Source organism: Oncorhynchus clarkii, chromosome 10 (assembly GCF_045791955.1).
Source record: "Oncorhynchus clarkii lewisi isolate Uvic-CL-2024 chromosome 10, UVic_Ocla_1.0, whole genome shotgun sequence".
NCBI classification, from domain to species: Eukaryota; Metazoa; Chordata; class Actinopteri; order Salmoniformes; family Salmonidae; genus Oncorhynchus; species Oncorhynchus clarkii.
Window position 1 is genome coordinate 16,019,768 of NC_092156.1, and position 20,226 is coordinate 16,039,993.

A 20,226-nucleotide genomic window follows, 5' to 3' on the forward strand; every position below is an offset into this window, starting at 1 on the left:
CTGATCTCCAGTTCCCTGAACAATCCTGGAGCTACCGCCAGACTTCTATCGAATAGAACATTGTTATTTTTTGTAATATTGATAAAACTTTTCAGGGTAAAAACTTGGATAATCTGACTATCAACTCTGATAAAATTAGATCTAAAACCTTAAACAGTATATTTATAGGAAATACATTATAAAAAAGACATGTGAGAGTGATATTTCTGACCACGTACTGTCAATAATCAGCCACCACTTTTTAATCAGCCTCTTTGACGCCAATGAGATCTATTAACGGCTAGGAATCAATACCGAGAGTTATGATGGTTGAAGGCCCTCCTGCCATCCCCTCAGTCACCTGTGTATTTTCTCTTCAATAGGAATCACAGTTAGAATACCAACACAAAGTGGTCTAGCGGTCTAAGGTGCTGCCTCCGGACAAATACACTGAGTGTACAAAACATTACGAACACCTTCCTAATAATTCACCCTCTGAATGGCACTCATTCACAATCTCAGATTCAAGAAAAACTGTAAATGTCCTCAAAGAGGCAATTCATCTTGCAGCAGTCATAAAACATATAACATCTAAAAATGTAAAATAAATAGCAAAGGATATTTACAAACAAATAAGTGCAATTTCATTGTGAATGTGCTTAGTGCAACATTTGTTAAGTTGCAGAATTGCATTCGGAATAAAAGAGTACTTGGCCCTATTTTTTTTTACCTGTACCTGCGTCCAGAAGGAAGGAGCTGGAATTCAGGGTGGAGTGGATAAGAAGAGTCAACCACTATTTTTTGTGCCTTATGGAGGGCTCTGCCCAGGTAGAGAGATGACAGTTCTTACAGTTGCTGCCCCATTATTTTTTCACAAGTCCTGACTATCTTGCCCAAACTATTTTCTGAACAACCTTGATTTTCCGAAACCAGCAGGTCAAGCAGTAGGACAGAATGCTCTCAATTAATGATTTATAATAGAGAACCATGTTGGTTAGATCAACATTAAAAAAGTGCAGTTTCCGTAGGAAATACAGTCTCTTTTGGCCTTTCTTAAAAATAGTGTCAGTACACTGATCCCAGGACAGCTTGTTGTCAATGACAAGCCCAAGGTATTTGTACTCCTCCACTATTTCAATAGGCTCACCTTTTATCAGTGATGGTATGTGCATGTTAATGCTCCTTCGAAAGTCAATCATCATGTCCTTTGTTTTTGATGTATTTAAAATTAAATGGGATGACTCACACCAGACAGTAAAATCATTCAGAGCTGGTCCATGCTCCGTCTCATCCCCTTCAAGAAGATTGACCAAAGTAGAAACGTCAGCATATTTGATCAGGTGGCGCCCTGGGAACCGGCTCCGGCAGCTGTCTGTATACAGTATGTATAGTACTGGTGAAAGAACACTGCCCTGTGGGGTTCCACCTGAAGTAGTGCGCAACTCAGAGAGTGTGTTGCCAACTCGTACCTGCTGAGACCTATCAGTTAGGAAGTTGGTGATCCATGTGATAAGCATAGCATCAAGTCCGAAGTCTCCTCAGTCTGTCTGCGAGGACCAACGGATTGATTGTGTTAAATGCAGAGGAGAAATCTGTCAACATGATACACACATGGGTTTTACTGCCGTGCAAATGCATGTGCACCAGATGTAAGAGTGAAAGGATGGCATCATCTGTCCACCTTTCTGACCGGTATGCAAATTAGAGAGGGTCAAGAAGGTGACTGGTGGTGTTGATGATGTATGTCTTGATGATCTTTTCAAGAGATTTAATCAAGAGAGAGGTCAGAGCGACAGGTCTGTAATTATTTGATTCAAACAGATGAGAGGTTTTTGGGACAAGTACAACAGATTTTTTCCATAAAGATGGAATTTCCAATGTATCCAGGGACCGCTGAAAGAGAGAGAGAGCAGAAGACACCGCTCAGCTGAGTGGAACAGTGTTTCAAGACACGACCACTTATTGTAATGAACACGAGGGGAGACAGAGAGCTGGTTTCAAGCACAGGGTGCAGCAGGTGTTTATTGCAAAGGACCACAGGAGGAGGCAGGTAGCTGGGTCCAGGGGGCAGGCAGAAAGTCATACACATGGGGTCGAAAAGGGCAACAGTATAGGCAGGGAAAAGGCTAGTAAAGTAGTCTGGGAGATCAGGCAATAGGAAGATAACAGGCTAAATTACAGGCAGGGAATAGGCAAAAGGAGTCATTAGTGAGGCTGGCAAAAACTATCATACACGGGAGGAGTAAATCACGGGAAAAACAGCACTCCGAAAGGTGTGTGTCACAAAACAAACAATACTTCACAATGATGGGGTGTAAAGAACTAAATAGTGTTTGATAATGACAGGTGTGTGAACAGGTGATTAGAATTCAGGTGATTGGGATCTGCACAGTGAGCTGCTCAGGGGATCTAGGTGTTTGAGAGTGTGAGATGTAAAGTCAGCTGGAAAGTCAGCTGCGTTCAGTGTTTGAGGGTGTGATTTGGAAGCAGACGTTACACTTATGTTATTAGGCCCCGGGCTCTTTCTTGCTCCAGTGCTTTTGAACACTTGTGGTACGACTTCCTCATCGATGACAAGCACGCTCTTGGTTGCCATGACATCCTCTTCCAGACAGGCCTGGGGAGCGGGGGCAACCCCTGTTTCAAAGCGGGTGAAGAACTTGTTTAGTTAATTGGCTGTAGAGAGGCACACCCTCTCCTCCAGGCCTAATCTGTTTCAAGGCTTAAAAATCATTCTGTAACCTGTCACCTTCCCTTCATCTACACCAATTGAAGTGGATTTAACAAGTGACATCAATAAAGGATCATAGCTTTCACCTGGATTCACCTGGTCAGTCGTTGTCATGGAAAGAGCAGGTGTTCATAATGTTTTGTACACTCAGTATATATCGCTGCAGCATGGGTTTGAATCTGGCCCACTGCTATTTCAGCATACTCTCTCCTCTATCTGTCATCTCTATCCTATGCAAAAAAATGAGAATACCAAGACAATAAAGGCCTACAACATACATCAGATCAATATCAATTCCTGTGCGTCGGTACAACAATGGTTGAAAGCTTCTTTGGCTTATCCTGCGAAGAGATCATCTCTCCTTTGAAACTGAGCTTTCACACTAAACCAGATAATCTGTCAAAACGCTGTAGATAATTAGAGATGAATGTAGATTGAGAGTTCTGTCTGAGATAAACCTGAGGATCTCCGCGGCAGCTGCTGCTCATTCCATACCTTGAAGGAGTAGATTTAGTGAATTTGCTTTGATCAGTAGCCGTGCGTGGGTAAAAATCACTGGGGAAGCCAAGCCATAGAAAAAAAATCTATATTACAACTGACGTGTTGTGATAGGTTATACTGCAAACAACGCAACTGTTTGTTCTGTTAGGTTCTAATTCCCAGAGTAAAAACTCAATGGACACTATGAAAGCTTAAACCGAGTTTATTCTTCCCAGAGGGTCAATACATCAAGACGTTGTTCACTGATATTTAACCTTTTCTCTATGCTGAGTCTCTTCCTACACATCTGAACAAACATTGTATCTTTATTGCTTAAGCAGGAAACTAATTAATATGGGCCATAAACTTTTATTTCTCCCTTAACGTGACCTGTTCTCGACCCCCCTTCATCACTAATCCATGGCTCTCTCCCCTTATCAATGCCTGTCATATGTGATCGCTTTCTCTGCATTAAGTACATTCCAAGCTTAATTGCCCCAAACATATACTTTCCTCCTATAGATAACCATGAACATCTGGTGTAGACTCTCTAAACTTAAGCACCCTTTCAGTGACATGAATAAGTATATTTCTGATTCTCAGAACCCAACAGTTCATATGCCTTACGACCATGTTATATAGGCCTAAAGGCCTAGGCAATAAGATGACACAGTAGTAGAATAAATTCAACCACACCTTTGTCTCATCACAAAACCGGAGAGCAACCTCTGTCTGGTGAAGTCCAGAAAGCATATTGCATGTAACAAACAGTTACATGACCGACAGCATGGTCAAGCAAGTTAATGTTTCCAACATTTTCTGACTACTAAACAACTGTTAATTCAGAACCACGGCGACTTACGCAAGTTGCAAAGAAAACAGGAGCTGCCTCCACTATTCCAGCACCATTTCAACTTCAACATTTCATAATCAAATCCCCATTGGTTTGTCTAATACAGTGACTAAAATATACAAAAGACAATTTAGTCCAATCAAAGTAAGCTAAATATGATGTGGTTGTCCACGTTTCCGTTTTGTGTGTGCGTGCATTCGTGCAAGTAGAAGAACATGTTGACTCACCCTACATGTAGAGAAATGCCAATGCCATCTTCCTCTCTTTAATGTTGATTAAACGGTCTATGACTATCATACAGAACACATTTTTGTTGTTTTTGCTGTCCTAGGCTACCTGGCTTAAATGCTTGCTCGCTAGCTAAGGAGGCCAACCACACAACGAGATGCAAGTTCAAGTTGTTTCTGTCAATTACTTATTTCTCTTGATGCAATGTGATAGGAGTGAAGCCAAATCCAAACTGGCTTCCCCTGACACTTTTTTTTTTTGGTGCGCCAGGACCATTCACAGTTGAGCTCAACACTGATTGGCTATTATTTTATACTTTTTTTAAATCAAGTGAGGCCAAATGCTTGCTGGCTTCCCTTGAATTCAATGCTACAGGCGAAAACAATGTCATACTCTTTATAAACAGACAACATCAGATAGATGGCCTACACATATAGAGGTGCGCTGTTTCGCTTGCTCGGAAGCTTAATCCGGTGAGATACATCCAGCCAATTATGAAAACACAGAGAGGAAAGATATTGTTTTGGGTCTATTTATGGGGGAAGCCGCCAATGGTTTTTATTCAATCTTTGTTGAGAGCTATTTTTCTCAGCCACCCTATTATTTATTTTCATTGTAATTCCTCCATCACCCAAAGTCCGATTGATCAATACTTAATTCCAAGTGCTTGCATAATGAAGTGGATTAATTCACATCCTTCATGCGCTGAAGTGCATTGTTTTTTCCAGGCCCGTGGTGTTTTCATTTATCCTACGGTTCAAGGGAGAAAAGTGACCGGGAGGTCAGGGCAAGGTCAGGTTTCACAGTAGGTTATGTATGCAAGGGGCTGAATCTCACTCCACCCACTAGTTCTCAGTCCACACTGTATTTCCTCTTTGAGCAGACAGGGAGAGTAAGGTTCTCAATTGTACAACTGTGTTTATGAGGTTTGGTAGGAGGGACCATAGAGATCCTATTAAATCTAGATGTAATCTTTGCTTGTGAATTGTAAGAAGGTAAATCTGTGTGTGTGGGTGTGTGTGTGTGTGTGTGTGTGTGTGTATGTGTGTGTGTGTGTGTGTGTGTGTGTGTGTGTGTGTGTGTGTGTGTGTGTAACTGAAATATGAAACGGTGGCAGAAGACTCTCTTCTCTGAGTAGTAGATATTGGACAGACTGGTATGTTGCACTGCTAGTGACATAGCTTTGATCACAGTATGCAGTAGAGCAGAATGGTACAATATTCATGTTAGGACAGCTTCAGTCTCAGCAGAGAAGTCGTGCAGAGGCTTTCCTAATATGGACACTGTATAAGTGCACTTAGTTACGATAGGTAAATAAAACAGTGGTACACGCTCCCGCTCCTTAGCCTTATGGTGAGGTAGCTGTGTTGCAAGCACAGCTTCAGGTGCAATCGTTAGGCAAGGGCAATTTAAGTGTAGGAAAGGATGAAACAGCATCTGTGCCACCAGTAAGTACAGATAGCAGTATAAACCCCCTCGCACAGTCCCCGCAGCTGGACAATTTTCTCAAGGCTTCTGGAAAGAAATGCTGTCGGCATGCTCAACCGGTGTCGTTCATTCAGCCGACAAAAACTTTCAACCGGCTCTCCCCATTAAGTAACAAGTCGGAGTCAGAGGCCGAGCTTTCTCAGGTCTCACCACCACCCGTTACGAGGTCGAAGCTGCCGAAGCCTCCCACCATTAGCTCTGACAAATTGAAAACCCTAGTCATTGGTGACCCGCAATATTAGACTTAAAAATAATCATCCAGCAATCATACACTGTTTACCAGGGGGCAGGGCTACCGACGTAAAGGCTAATTTGAAGATGGTGTTGACTAAGGCTAAAACTGGCGAGTGTAGAGAGTATATGGATGTTGTTATCCATGTCGGCACCAACGATGTTAGGATGAAACAGTCAGAGATCACCAAGAGCAACATAGCTTCAGCGTGTAAATTAGCTAGAAAGATGTGTCCATATTCATGTTCTGCTCCTCCCAAAAGATAGCTTTTGTATATAATTGGCCTTCCTTCTGGGATTCACCAACAACAAGGGTAAAGCCTGGTCTGCTGAGGAGTGACGTACTCCATCCTAGCTGGAGGGGTGCTCTCATCTTATCTACGAACTTAGACAAGGCTCTAACTCCCCAAGCTCCACAATGAGATAGCCAGACTGCCAGCTTATTGGAGTCTGCCACTAGCACAGTCAGTGTAGTCAGCTCAGCTATCCCCATTGAGATTGTGTCTGTGCCTCGATCTAGGTTGAGCAAAACTAAACATGGCAGTGTTCAAATTAGCAATCTCACTGAAATAAAGACCTACTCCATTCCTGTCATTATTGAAAGAGATTGTGAAATCTCACATCTCAAAATAGGGCTACTTAAAGTTAGATCCCTCACTTCCAAGGCAGTTATAGTCAATTAACTAATCACTGATCATAATCTTGATGTGATTGGCCTGACTGAAACATGGCTCAAGCCTGATGAATTTACTGTGTTAAATGAGGCCTCTCCTCGTGGGTGCACTAGTGACCCCATGCATCCCGAAAAGGCAGAGGTGTTGCTAACATTTATGACAGCTAATAAAACACATTTTTAAACTGCATTTCCATCTTTTGAGCTTCTAGTCATTCAAAATTCAAAAGGAACTCACACATCTGAGCTATCTGTTTTGCAGGTGCATGGTAACAGTTGAATAAGATGAGAAAAAAGAAAGAAAAAACCTGCACACTGCACTTGATAGTATCACTGCTCTTTAATAAGCTTAACGTATCGGCCTCAAGGCCTTCATCAGAGCTTTTGGTCAGAGCTTCTAGTCATGAAATCTATGCAGCCTACTCAATCACTTTTTATAGCTACTGTATACAGGACTCCTGGGCCGTATACAGCGTTCCTCACTTAGTCCTCTGAATTTGGCTTTTGATGATCTTTGGTTGGGGTCTGAGCAGACTATTTGTTGCGATTGCAAACCTAATAAGATGGTGGTCTGATAGTCCAGGATTATGAGGAAAAACATTTAGATCTACAATATTTATTCCACGGGACAAAACTAGATCCAGGGTATGACTGGCAATGAGTAGGTCCGGAGACATGTTGGACATAACCCACTCAGTCAATGATGGCTTTGAAAGTCTTTTTGAGGGGATCTTTCGACTTTTCCATGTGAATATTAAATTCACCAAAAATGTGAATATTATCTAAACCCTCAAGCTGCATACTGGACCATATTCCAACTGAACTACTGAAAGAGCTACTTCCGGTGCTTGGCCCTCCTATGTTGAACATAATAAATGGCTCCCTATCCACCAGATATGTACCAAACTCACTAAAAGTGGCAGTAATAAAGCCTATCTTGAAAAAGCCAAATCTTGAACCAAAAAATGTTTAAAAAAAGATTGGCCTATATGAAATCTCCCATTTCTCTCAAACATTTTAGAAAAAGATGTCACTGCCTTACTGAAGACAAATAATGTATACGAAATGCTTCAGTCTGGTTTTAGACCCCATCATAGCACTGAGATTAGAGGTCGGCCGATTATGATTTTTCAACGCCGATACCGATTATTGGAGGACCAAAAAAGCCGATACCGATTAATCAGCCGGTTTTTAATTGTATTTATTTGTAATAATGACAATTACAACAATACTGAATGAACACTTATTTTAACTTAATATAATACATCAATAAAATCAATTTAGCCTCAAGTAAATAATGTTAAATTATTATTATTATTATTATTACGTTTCAGTTCCTTGCTCAGAACATGAGAATATATGAAAGCTGGTGGTTCCTTTTAACATGACTCAATATTCCCAGGTAAGAAGTTTTAGGTTGTAGTTATTATAGGAATTATGGGACTATTTCCCTCTATACCATTTGTATTTCATTAACCTTTGACTATTGGATGTTCTTAAAGGCACTTTAGTATTGCCAGTGTAACAGTATAGCTTCCATCCCTCTCTGGGCCCTAACCAGCAACACAACGACAACAGCCACCATCGAAGAGGCATTACTCATGCAGAACAAGGGAAACAACCACCCCAAGGCTCAGAGCGAGTGATGTTTGAAATGCTATTAGAGCGCGCTAACTAGCTAGCCATTTCACTTCGGTTACACCAGCCTCATCTCGGGAGTTGATAGGCTTGAAATCATAAACTGCGCAATGCTTGGCGCACAACGAAGAGCTGCTGGCAAAACTCACGAAAGTGCTGTTTGAAATAATGTTTACGCGATTGCTTCTGCCTACCACCGCTCAGTCAGATACTTAGATACTTGTATGCTTAGTCAGATTATATGCAACGCAGGACACGCTAGATAATATCTAGTAATATCATCAACCATGTGTAGTTAACTAGTGATTATGATTGATTGTTTTTTATAAGATAAGTTTAATTCTAGCTAGCAACTTACCTTGGCTTACTGCATTCGCGTAACAGGCAGTCTCCCTGTGGAGTGCAACGAGAGAGGCAGGTCGTTATTGTGTTGGACTAGTTAACTGTAAGGTTGCAGGATTAGATCCCCCGAGCTGACAAGGTGAAAATCTGTCGTTCTGCCCCTGAACAAGGCAGTTAACCCACCGTTCCTAGGCAGTCATTGAAAATAAGAATGTGTTCTTAACTGACTTGCCTAGTTAAAATCGGCAAATCGGCGCCCAAAAATACAGATTTCCGATTGTTATGAAAACTTGAAATCGGCCTTAATTAATCGTTCATTCCGATTAATCGGTCGACTTCTAACTGAGACTGCACTCGTGAAGGTGGTAAATTACCTTTTAATGGCGTCAGACCACTATTGTTTTCACTATATATTCCACCTCTTGGTGATGTCATTCGGAAACACAATGTCAACTTTCACTGCTATGGGGACGACACACAGCTGTACATTTTGATGAAACATGGTGAATCCCCAAAATTGCCTAGCCTGGAAGCCTTTGTTTCAGACATACAGTTGAAGTCAGAACCACTCTTAACAAACTATAGTTTTGGCAAGTCGGTTAGGACATCTACTTTGTGCATGACACAAGTATTTCTCCAACAATTATTTACAGACAGATTATTTCACTTATTATTCACTGTATCACAATTCCAGTGGGTCAGAAGTTTACAGACACTAAGTTGACTGTGCCTTTAAACAGCTTGGAAAATTCCAGAAAATTATGTTATGGCTTTAGAAGGTTCTGATAGGCTAATTGACATCATTTGAGTCAATTGGAGGTGTATCTGTGGAGTAGTTCAAGGCCTACCTTCAAACTCAGTGCCTCTTTGCTTGACATCATGGCAAAATCAAAAGAAATCAGCCAAGACCTCAGAAAAATCTGGTTTATCCATTGAGCAATTTCCAAATGCCTGAAGGTATCACGTTCATCTGTACAAACAATGCAAGTATAAACACCATAGGACCATGCAGCCGTCATACTGTTCAGGAAGGAGACGCATTCTGTCTCCTAAAGATGAACGTCCTTTGGTGCAAAACGTGCTAATCAATCCCAGAACAATAGCAAAGGACCTTGGAAAGATATGGGAGGAAACAGGTACAAAAGTATCTATATCCACAGTAAAACGAGTCTTATATCAACATAACCTGAAAGGCCGCTCAGCAAGGAAGAAGCCACTGCTCCAAAACCTCCATAAAAAAGCCAGACTACGGTGTGCAACTGCACACGGGGAGAAAGATCGTACTTTTTGGAGAAATACCCTCTGGTCTGGTCTGACAAAAACAGAACGGACCATCGTTATGTTTGGAGGAAAAACGGGGAGGCTTGCAAGCTGAAGAACACCTTCCCAACCGTGAAGCACGGCAGTGGCAGCATCATGTTGTGGGGGTGCTTTGCTGCAGGAGGGACAGGTACTGGCGCACTTCACAAAATAGATGGCTTCGTGAGGAGAGAAAATTATGTGGATATATTGAAGCAACATCTCAAGACGTCAGTCAGGAAGTTAAAGCTTTGTCACAAGTGGGTCTTCCAAATGGACAATGACCCCAAGCATACTTCCAAAGTTGTGGCAAAATGGCTTAAGGACAACAAAGTCAAGGTATTGGAGTGGCAATCACAAAGCCCTGACCTCAATCCTGTAGAAAATGTGTGGGCAGAACTGAAAAAGCTTGTGCGAGCAAGGAGGCCTACACACCTGACTCAGTTACACCAGCTCTGTCAAGAGGAATGGGCCAAAATTCACCCAACTTATTGTGGGAAGCTTGTGGAAGGCTACCTGACACGTTTGACCCAAGTTAAACAATTTAGAGGCAATGCTACCAAATACTACTTGAGTGTATGTAAACTTCTGACCCACTGGGAATGTGATGAAAGAAATAAAAGCTGAAATAAATAATTCTCTCTACTACTATTCTGACATTTCACATTCTTAAAATAAAGTGGTGATCCTAACTGACCTAAAACAGGGCATTTTTACTTGGATTAAATGTCATGAATTGTGAAAAAGCAAGTTTAAATGTATTTGGCTAAGGTGTATGTAAACCTCCGACTTCAACTGTAAGTAAGTGGATGGCGGCAAAAGTTTTACTTTTCAACTCGGACAAAACAAAGTAGCTTGTTCTAGGTCCCAATTAATCTTGATGGTTGTACAATCGTCTCAAATAAAACTTTGAAGGAATCTCAGCGTTTCTCTGGACACTGATCTGTCTATTGACAAACATATCAAGAATATTTAAAGGACAGCTTTTTTCCCATCTTCATTACATTTCAAAAATCTGAAACTTTTTGTCAAAAAATGATGCAGAAAAGATAATCCATGCTTTTGTCACTAGATTAGACTACTGTAGTGCTCTACTCTTTGGCTACCTGGATAAAGCACTAAATAAACTTCAGTTAGTGCTTAACACGGCTGCTAGAATCTTGACTAGAACCCAAAAATGTTATAACATTCCTTCAGTGCTAGCCTCTCTACACTGGCTTCCTGTTAAGGCTAGGGCAGATTTCAAGGTTTTACTGCTAACCTACTTGCTCCCACCTATCTCTCCGATTTGGTCCTGCCGTACATACCTACAAGTACGCAATGGTCAAAAGACGCAGGCCTCCTTATTGTCCCTAGAATTTCTAAGCAAACAGCTGGAGGCAGGGCTTTCTCCTATAGAGCTCCATTTTAATGGAATGGTCTGCCTATCCATGTGAGACACAGACTCGGTCTCTACATTTGTCTTTACTGAAGACTCATCTCTTCTGTAGGTCCTATGATTGAGTTTAGTCTGGCCCAGGGGTGCAAAGGTGAACGGCAAGGCACTGGAGTAACAAACCGCCCTTGCTGTCTGTCTGACCAGCTCCTCTCTCTTCCCTGGGATTCTCTGCCTCTGACCCTATTACAGGGGTTGAGTCACTGGCTTACTAGTGCTCTTCGATGCAGTCCATAGGAGGGGTGCATAACTTGAGTAGGTTAAGTCACAGATGTGATCTTCTTGTCCGGTTTTGCGCCCCTCTGGCTCGTGTAGTGGAGGAGACCTTCATGGGCTATACTCAGCCTTGTCTCAGGGTAGTCAGATGGTGGTCTGTTTGTATTTGTATATTTATTATTTATCTCCATTAGCTGCTGCCAAGGCAGCTACTCTTCCTGGGGTCCGGCAAAATGAAGCCAGTTATATAATTTAAAAAACATTACAATACATTCATTACAGTCACAACACATTACGTGTGTGCCCTCAGGCCCATACTCCAACGCAAAATCCATTTGTACGTGTGTGTATAGTGCATATGTTATCATGTGTGTGTATGCATGTGTCTGTGCCTATATGTGTTACTTCACAGTCCCCGCTGTTCCATAAGGTGTATTTTTACCTGCTTTTTAAATCTCATTCTACTTCTTCATGTGTGGAATGATGTGGAATAGAGTTCCATGAAGTCATAGCTCTATGTAGTACTGTACTGTTGATATCTCTATAGTGGTGTGGGGGGCTGTGCTTTGGCAAAGTGGGTGAGGTTATATCCTGCCTGGTTGGCCCTGTCCGGGGGTATCATCAGACGGGGCCACAGTTTCCCCCAACCCACCCATCTCAGCCTCCAATAGTCTATGTGCCGGGGGGCTAAGGTCAGTCTGTTATATCTGGTGTAATTCTCCTGTCTTATCTGGTGTCCTGTGTGAATGTAAGTATGCTCCCTATAATTATCTCTCTCTCTCGCCTTAATGGCCATGTACTCTTATAATCTCCACCCGGCACAGCCAGAAGAGAATGGGCCACTCCTCAGAGCCTGGTTCCTCTCTAGGTTTCTTCCTAGGTTCCTGCCTCTCTAGGGAGTTTTTCCTAGTCACCGTGCTTCTCCATCTGCATTGCTTACTGTTTGGGGTTTTAGGCTGGGTTTCTGTATAGTACTTTGTGACATCTGCTGATGTACACAGGGCTTTATAAATACATTTGAATGATTGATCCTTAGCGAGGACAATACACCAAGATGGTGGCTGTTGGCACATGATGAGAGCCCACAACAACAAATCAAAAATGAAAGCAGACAAATACCAAACAAAAAGTCAGAGTAACAACGAGTAAAGATTCAGTCACCCGAACATGCAATGAGGCGGCAACAGTTTCAACATATCATCATGAAAGTTGTCACGGTTGAGAGAATTATTGAGCATGACATGATTGGTGGAATCAACGCAGGGTAACACTTGCTCTCAACAATCCAATCATGATTGATCAGTGATTACTACAAGGAAGACCAAGACAGGGATGCATTTTAGAAGTATTCAATCAGGGCCCCTATCAAACCTAATAGGGGTCATGTTTGGATACTAAAATGCATCCTTCCAATACCCTAATCACTACTAGAAAACACTACTTTCCTGCTGGCCTATCTTTTCCCGTTCTTTTTTCTTTTTAAAGAATAGTGAACATGCACTATCCTTTTGTATATTTTCTTTGTTGTTTAGGTACAGAATGAGATGGGGAAACAGATATGGGGAGAGACTGAATGAAAGGTTGCAGGGCGGGTTTTGAACATGTCCAAGGGGGCAGGAGTCGACACTCGGCAGAACTACCACTGGACCAGACATTTGTCAGCCTTTTTCCTGTGCCTAGTGCTGTCTGGTCTGCCATGTCCAGTTGCGGTACATGTTGCTGCTCAGCCTTCAAAAGAGCTGAGTTCCCAGGTCTGTCCCTTAACTGACAAGGTCAGACAGGTGATTGACAACCTGACAAAGGGCCCTCCCCCTCCCCGGTTGATTGACAGGATGACTGTTGATGCTGCTCTGGACAGGATGTGTGAGAGGGTGTGCATCCTATCTCCTACATAGTGAACTACTTTTGACCAGAGCCATTTGCGCACTGGTCAAAGTAGTGCACTATATAGGGAATAGGGTGCCATTTGAGCCACAATCTATGTTCCTGTCCAGGGCGACCTGACAGTGCTTTCCCTAGCTGAAATCTGAAGTCAGTCTTATGACATTTTCAACATGATGGGGAATTACTATATGCAGGTGTTTGATCAAACACACTGTAGACACGAGTCTTCTAGATATGTCCATTTACATGGAAAACTGTCCAATATGTCTAGCTGAATTTAGCTTCAGGTTCGCGGCAGCCTGAAATTCATGACAGCTCTGTCAGTTGGGCCTTGCTTGTCCCCCCTATCTGAGATATTTACTGCAGCCCTCATACTCCACATACAACACCCATTCTGCCAGTCACATTCTGTTAAAGGTCCCCAGAGCACTTTATTAAAAGTAAGTGGACACCACTTCAAAATTAGTGGATTCGGCTATTTCAGCCACACCAGGATGCTGACAGGTGTATAAAATAATAATTGATTTCAGATCTACAGCAGGGCAAGTTTCACCACGGCACGGACCCTGGTGATACATTGGCACATGAGAATTATTAGAATATGGAAAAATTATTAAATGATTGCATTCTATCCATGCTGGCTTGTAGTTTTTTATATTTTTAAACCTTTTAAAATTATTTTGTAACCTTTTTTAAACAAATTTATCAGGGAGTCATACTGAGACCAGGGTATATTTTAGAGATGAGCCTTGAATTACAGAAATTACAGAAATACACATATAAAAATAAAAATGTAAGCAGAAAGAAAAACACGGTCATAAAAAACAAACACATTCATCAGTAATAATGTTCTCAATCAGCTTTCTGAATTACCCCAGAGGCATAAGAACTTCACATTCATCAGTAATAATGTTCTCAATCAGCTTTCTGAATTACCCCAGAGGCATAAGAACTTCACATTCATCAGTAATAATGTTCTCAATCAGCTTTCTGAATTACCCCAGAGGCATACGAACTTCACATTCATCAGTAATAATGTTCTCAATCAGCTTTCTGAATTACCCCAGAGGCATAAGAACTTCACATTCATCAGTAATAATGTTCTCAATCAGCTTTCTGAATTACCCCAGAGGCATAAGAACTTCACATTCATCAGTAATAGTGTTCTCAATCAGCTTTCTGAATTGCCCCAGAGGCATAAGAACTTCACATTCATCAGTAATAATGTTCTCAATCAGCTTTCTGAATTACCCCAGAGGCATAAGAACTTCACATTCATCAGTAATAGTGTTCTCAATCAGCTTTCTGAATTACCCCAGAGGCATAAGAACTTCACATTCATCAGTAATAATGTTCTCAATCAGCTTTCTGAATTGCCCCAGAGGCATACGAACTTCACATTCATCAGTAATAATGTTCTCAATCAGCTTTCTGAATTACCCCAGAGGCATAAGAACTTCACATTCATCAGTAATAATGTTCTCAATCAGCTTTCTGAATTACCCCAGAGGCATACGAACTTCACATTCATCAGTAATAATGTTCTCAATCAGCTTTCTGAATTACCCCAGAGGCATACGAACTTCACATTCATCAGTAATAATGTTCTCAATCAGCTTTCTGAATTACCCCAGAGGCATAAGAACTTCACATTCATCAGTAATAATGTTCTCAATCAGCTTTCTGAATTACCCCAGAGGCATAAGAACTTCACATTCATCAGTAATAATGTTCTCAATCAGCTTTCTGAATTACCCCAGAGGCATACGAACTTCACATTCATCAGTAATAATGTTCTCAATCAGCTTTCTGAATTACCCCAGAGGCATAAGAACTTCACATTCATCAGTAATAATGTTCTCAATCAGCTTTCTGAATTACCCCAGAGGCATACGAACTTCACATTCATCAGTAATAATGTTCTCAATCAGCTTTCTGAATTACCCCAGAGGCATAAGAACTTCACATTCATCAGTAATAATGTTCTCAATCAGCTTTCTGAATTACCCCAGAGGCATAAGAACTTCACATTCATCAGTAATAATGTTCTCAATCAGCTTTCTGAATTACCCCAGAGGCATACGAACTTCACATTCATCAGTAATAATGTTCTCAATCAGCTTTCTGAATTGCCCCAGAGGCATACGAACTTCACATTCATCAGTAATAATGTTCTCAATCAGCTTTCTGAATTACCCCAGAGGCATACGAACTTCACATTCATCAGTAATAATGTTCTCAATCAGCTTTCTGAATTACCCCAGAGGCATAAGAACTTCACATTCATCAGTAATAATGTTCTCAATCAGCTTTCTGAATTACCCCAGAGGCATAAGAACTTCACATTCATCAGTAATAGTGTTCTCAATCAGCTTTCTGAATTGCCCCAGAGGCATAAGAACTTCATATTCATCAGTAATAATGTCCTCAATCAGCTTTCTGAATTGCCCCAGAGGCATAAGAACTTCATATTCATCAGTAATAATGTTCTCAATCAGCTTTCTGAATTACCCCAGAGGCATAAGAACTTCACATTCATCAGTAATAGTGTTCTCAATCAGCTTTCTGAATTACCCCAGAGGCATAAGAACTTCACATTCATCAGTAATCGTGTTCTCAATCAGCTTTCTGAATTGCCCCAGAGGCATAAGAACTTCATATTCATCAGTAATAATGTCCTCAATCAGCTTTCTGAATTGCCCCAGAGGCATAAGAACTTCATATTCATCAGTAATAATGTTCTCAATCAGCTTTCTGAATTGCCCTAGAGGCATAAGAACTTCAAATGTAAGAACATTTTGAAGATTGTTCTACAAATAAGGTGCAAGAAAACTAAAAGCTGATTTACCTAACTCAGTAGACACCAAAGGCATTTCCAGAGTTAACCATCCCTGAGACCAGGTGTGGAAACTTGTAGGTCTAGTTCAGTAAAGATGTTAGGTACAGTGGGACTTTTTGTGAAAGGGATTTATAAATGAAAACATTGTAATGTACCAACCTACGTGACATTAAAGACGGCCAAACAACTTTCTGGTAGAGAATACAGTGATGAGTACTAAAATTGGTGCCCGTAATAAAGTGCAGTGTGCTATGATCAACTGCATCTGACAGCTTTAATGAAGTTGCAGCTGTGTTCATATAGATGATGTCGCCATAGTCCAGGACCGATAGGAACGTTGACTGAATAATCTGCTTTCTACTATTTAGCGAGTGGCAGGACCTATTTCTATAGAAGAAGCCTATTTTTATTCTCAGCTTCTTAACTCATTAATATGCTTTTTATAAGACAGCTTTTCATTTATCCAGATATTTGTAAGCAGGGACACGATCAATACGGACACCAAAGTACATATGCAGGCCACCTGAGACATGAAACAGATAGGTGGGAGGACATACAGGCTGTCAGCAATTTATTAATCTGTAACATGCTTAAATGGATAACACTTCAACCACTTCCATTTCATTTGACACTATGTTTTTGCTAAAAACATATTTTTTAAATGGGGTGTGACGTCATTACATTCAGAAATGTATTTTTATTGACAAGACAGTTCAATGGAAATGCACGCTATATTCTACGAAAACTTAATAAATGTAAAAAAAAAAAAAAGAAAAAACACTGGACAAGTTCATGGAAACTAGCTACTGAAGCTGTTCAAAGAGAAGTTTGCTTGTAAAAAATGTATGGCTATGTTTTAACTTGAATTTGTGCAGTGAGTATGTTGCTCATAATAACTGTTATGGAATTGGACCTTTTCAGGTACGCATACCTTCGGTTTATCTCTGAAAACATTACCGGCAACAGATCCTCATATGACGGCCACCAGAAACAGACTAGACATGGGGCAGTTCGGGCTAATGCCTGGTGGGATAGTCCATCGTAAGCACACTTTTTGTGCGGAATAATCATAATTTGGCTAATTAGCTGCTGTCCAATTTCACAGACACTGGCCCCAAAATAGTTTATTGGAACGGTCCATCCATGAGAATGGGCCACGAGAAAATAAATGGGACAGTGTGTCAGAAATGCCTGCAACGATGTCTGGTCCGACCGCCCCTGACCACCACAAAGTCTGGAGGTGTTTGCTATATTATATGACCAACACTGTACTGAACATTGCACATGCCACTTAATCAGGCATTTAGCATTGTGCTCTTCACTAAATAACTAGCTTTAGTATTTATACACGGCTCATTCTTAGTACAAATGCACTCTATTAAATGCCAGTAATTGGGATAGAATTAATCATGGGTTAATGTAAACCCTCACTTTTGATGAATCTAGTCATTCTGACAGACTGGGGGTGATGAATAGCAGCATAGGCTTTGAGTCATTTAGCTCTGTAAGTCAAGCGTATGGATTCAAGAGGCATCGATCCATCACATCCGACACCCATTTCCTTAGGTAGGCCACACAAATTCATACTTTCACCAAGCATTTAGTCAAGATGTGACGAGAGAAAGGAGGAAGATGTTTTGGCTACCTGCCTGTGTCGGTCAATAGGCTTGACGTTAGAGGCATTTCTGCTGCTCTTTAATTATTTGTAACTTGTTTTATAGGTATTTTCTTTAAAGGGCTTGTAAGTAAGCATTTCACTGTAAGGTCTACTACACCTGTTGTATTCGGCGCATGTGACAAATTAAATTAGATTTGATTTCAAAACGCAGAGGTTTCTTCAAAAATGGCACACTATTCCTTACAAGTACACTACTTTTCACCCAGAGCCCTATTTGGGATGCAGCCCGAAAACAACACAATGGTCTTTTATGTGGTATACAGGGCTGTGTGTGTCTCTATCCATTTTATTCCCATCTGAAACACTACACATTGTACCTAGTGGATATTACGTGATAGTACATGAGGTCTGCAGCCTCTGCGTTAAAAGGACTAACATGTCAACTACAGAACTAAGCCAACCTCAGAGTGAGCTTTGGTTGCGAATGGTATGAACTTTGAACTATTATTCACTACAAAAGTGATAACTCCTAGCCGTTGAGTTAGCAACAGCAGCTGCAAACGTGGGCTAGGAAAGAACAGACAGAGTATCCCGTCTACCACACAACGAAGTTACTACAACGTATCCAACTGACCACCAGAGACATTCTTCAAAGGACAAAGGACCCGGTTTGGCAACACGGCCTTCCATCTACCACCAACCTACCGAAGCGCAGCTCAGAGTAAATATTTATTGCATTTTCCTTTTTCAAATGGGAGGTAATTTAGAATGTATAAGATACTGTATTTACGATAGCACAGCTTCTCCCTTTGTCCCTCAGTCTTCCCGCTCTTTCACTCAAACCCAGCCCTTTTTCTTTTGTGTAACCAGCTGTCACATGTGTTCCGCCCGCTAGGGACGTTTTCCTTTATGACGTAATTTGTAATCAAGGTATAATTAATTCTGTGTATATGTAATTCTGTGTGATTAGTTAGGTAGTTAGGTATTTAGTAAATAATTAAACCAAATGTTGTATTGCTGATTCAACTTGTTAGGCAGGGTTCATGAAGATAACCAAGAATTTACAACTTTCAGATGAGACAATTAAGGTGACTATTAATATTGACTGCTATTGATGTAAAATATTACTAGGTCTTTAAGAGTTTATTCGGAAGATAACAGCTCTATAAATATTATTTCGTGGTGCCCCGACTCTCTAGTTAATTACATTTACATGATTAGCTCAATCAGGTAATATTAATTACAGAGAAAGGATTTTATAGAATTGCATGTCATATCACTTAATCGGGCATAGCCAAAGACACGACAATTGTCTCCATCATTGGGGAAATGAAAAAAAATGAAACTACCCTTCCTTAGAGCTGGTGATCCGATCAAACTCAGAAACTGGACAAAAAGGATCTTGGTCAATGAGGTGACCAAGAATCCAATGACCACTCTGACAGAACTACAGTAAAAATGCCCAAAGGATTACATGGCCAATTGTAACGGTTTAGGCCAAAGTACATGAACATTATTCATGTGGTTCCTGCCTGTTCACCATCAGATATTATCACAGTCACTGAAGACCAAAACCTCAAAAAAATACGCTGATAACATTCAAGGTTGGATTTGCCCATTGCCGTTAGCATATGTTGGAAACCCAATGCAGGGATATGATTAACAAAACATAGGGGGAATATCTGAGGGAAAAGACTAGCAATCTATATCAATTACCGCAGATGTAATGAAATAGCATTCCTTAATTAATCAGTGCAAAAATCACATCTCAGCAATGACATCTCTATAAAGGGGGCCTCGTGCCATACCGGTGCTAGTGGATCGTTAATTCTCCCTGGGCAGTCACACAGAGTGAGCAAGCGAGGGGAACACAGATTTAGTTGAGGATGAGAAAGCTGCTGACGACATGAACACTGCCTCCTTCCAGGCAGGTAGTGTCCCAAATGGTACCCTATTCAATATGTAGGGCACTACCCTACGGGGACCCATATGGACCCTGGTCAAAAGTAGTGCACTACATAGAGACTAGGGTGCCATTTGGGATGCGATACGCAGTCAGGGGCATATGGGAAGTTGCCTCTCCTGATTCCATCTATTGCGCCGCCTGTGTCCCTATCCTATCAATCCCCCTAATCACAGCTCTTAATCTGTGTAATCAAACAGCTCTTCTAATGGGGTTCTGAGGACAATCAGTGGCATTGGAACGTAGGCTGCTAGTGCAGAGTAGTAGTCGCTGTACAGGCGAAGTACGAACAGAAGAGCATTAAAAGAAGGACCTAAATCGGGTGCCAG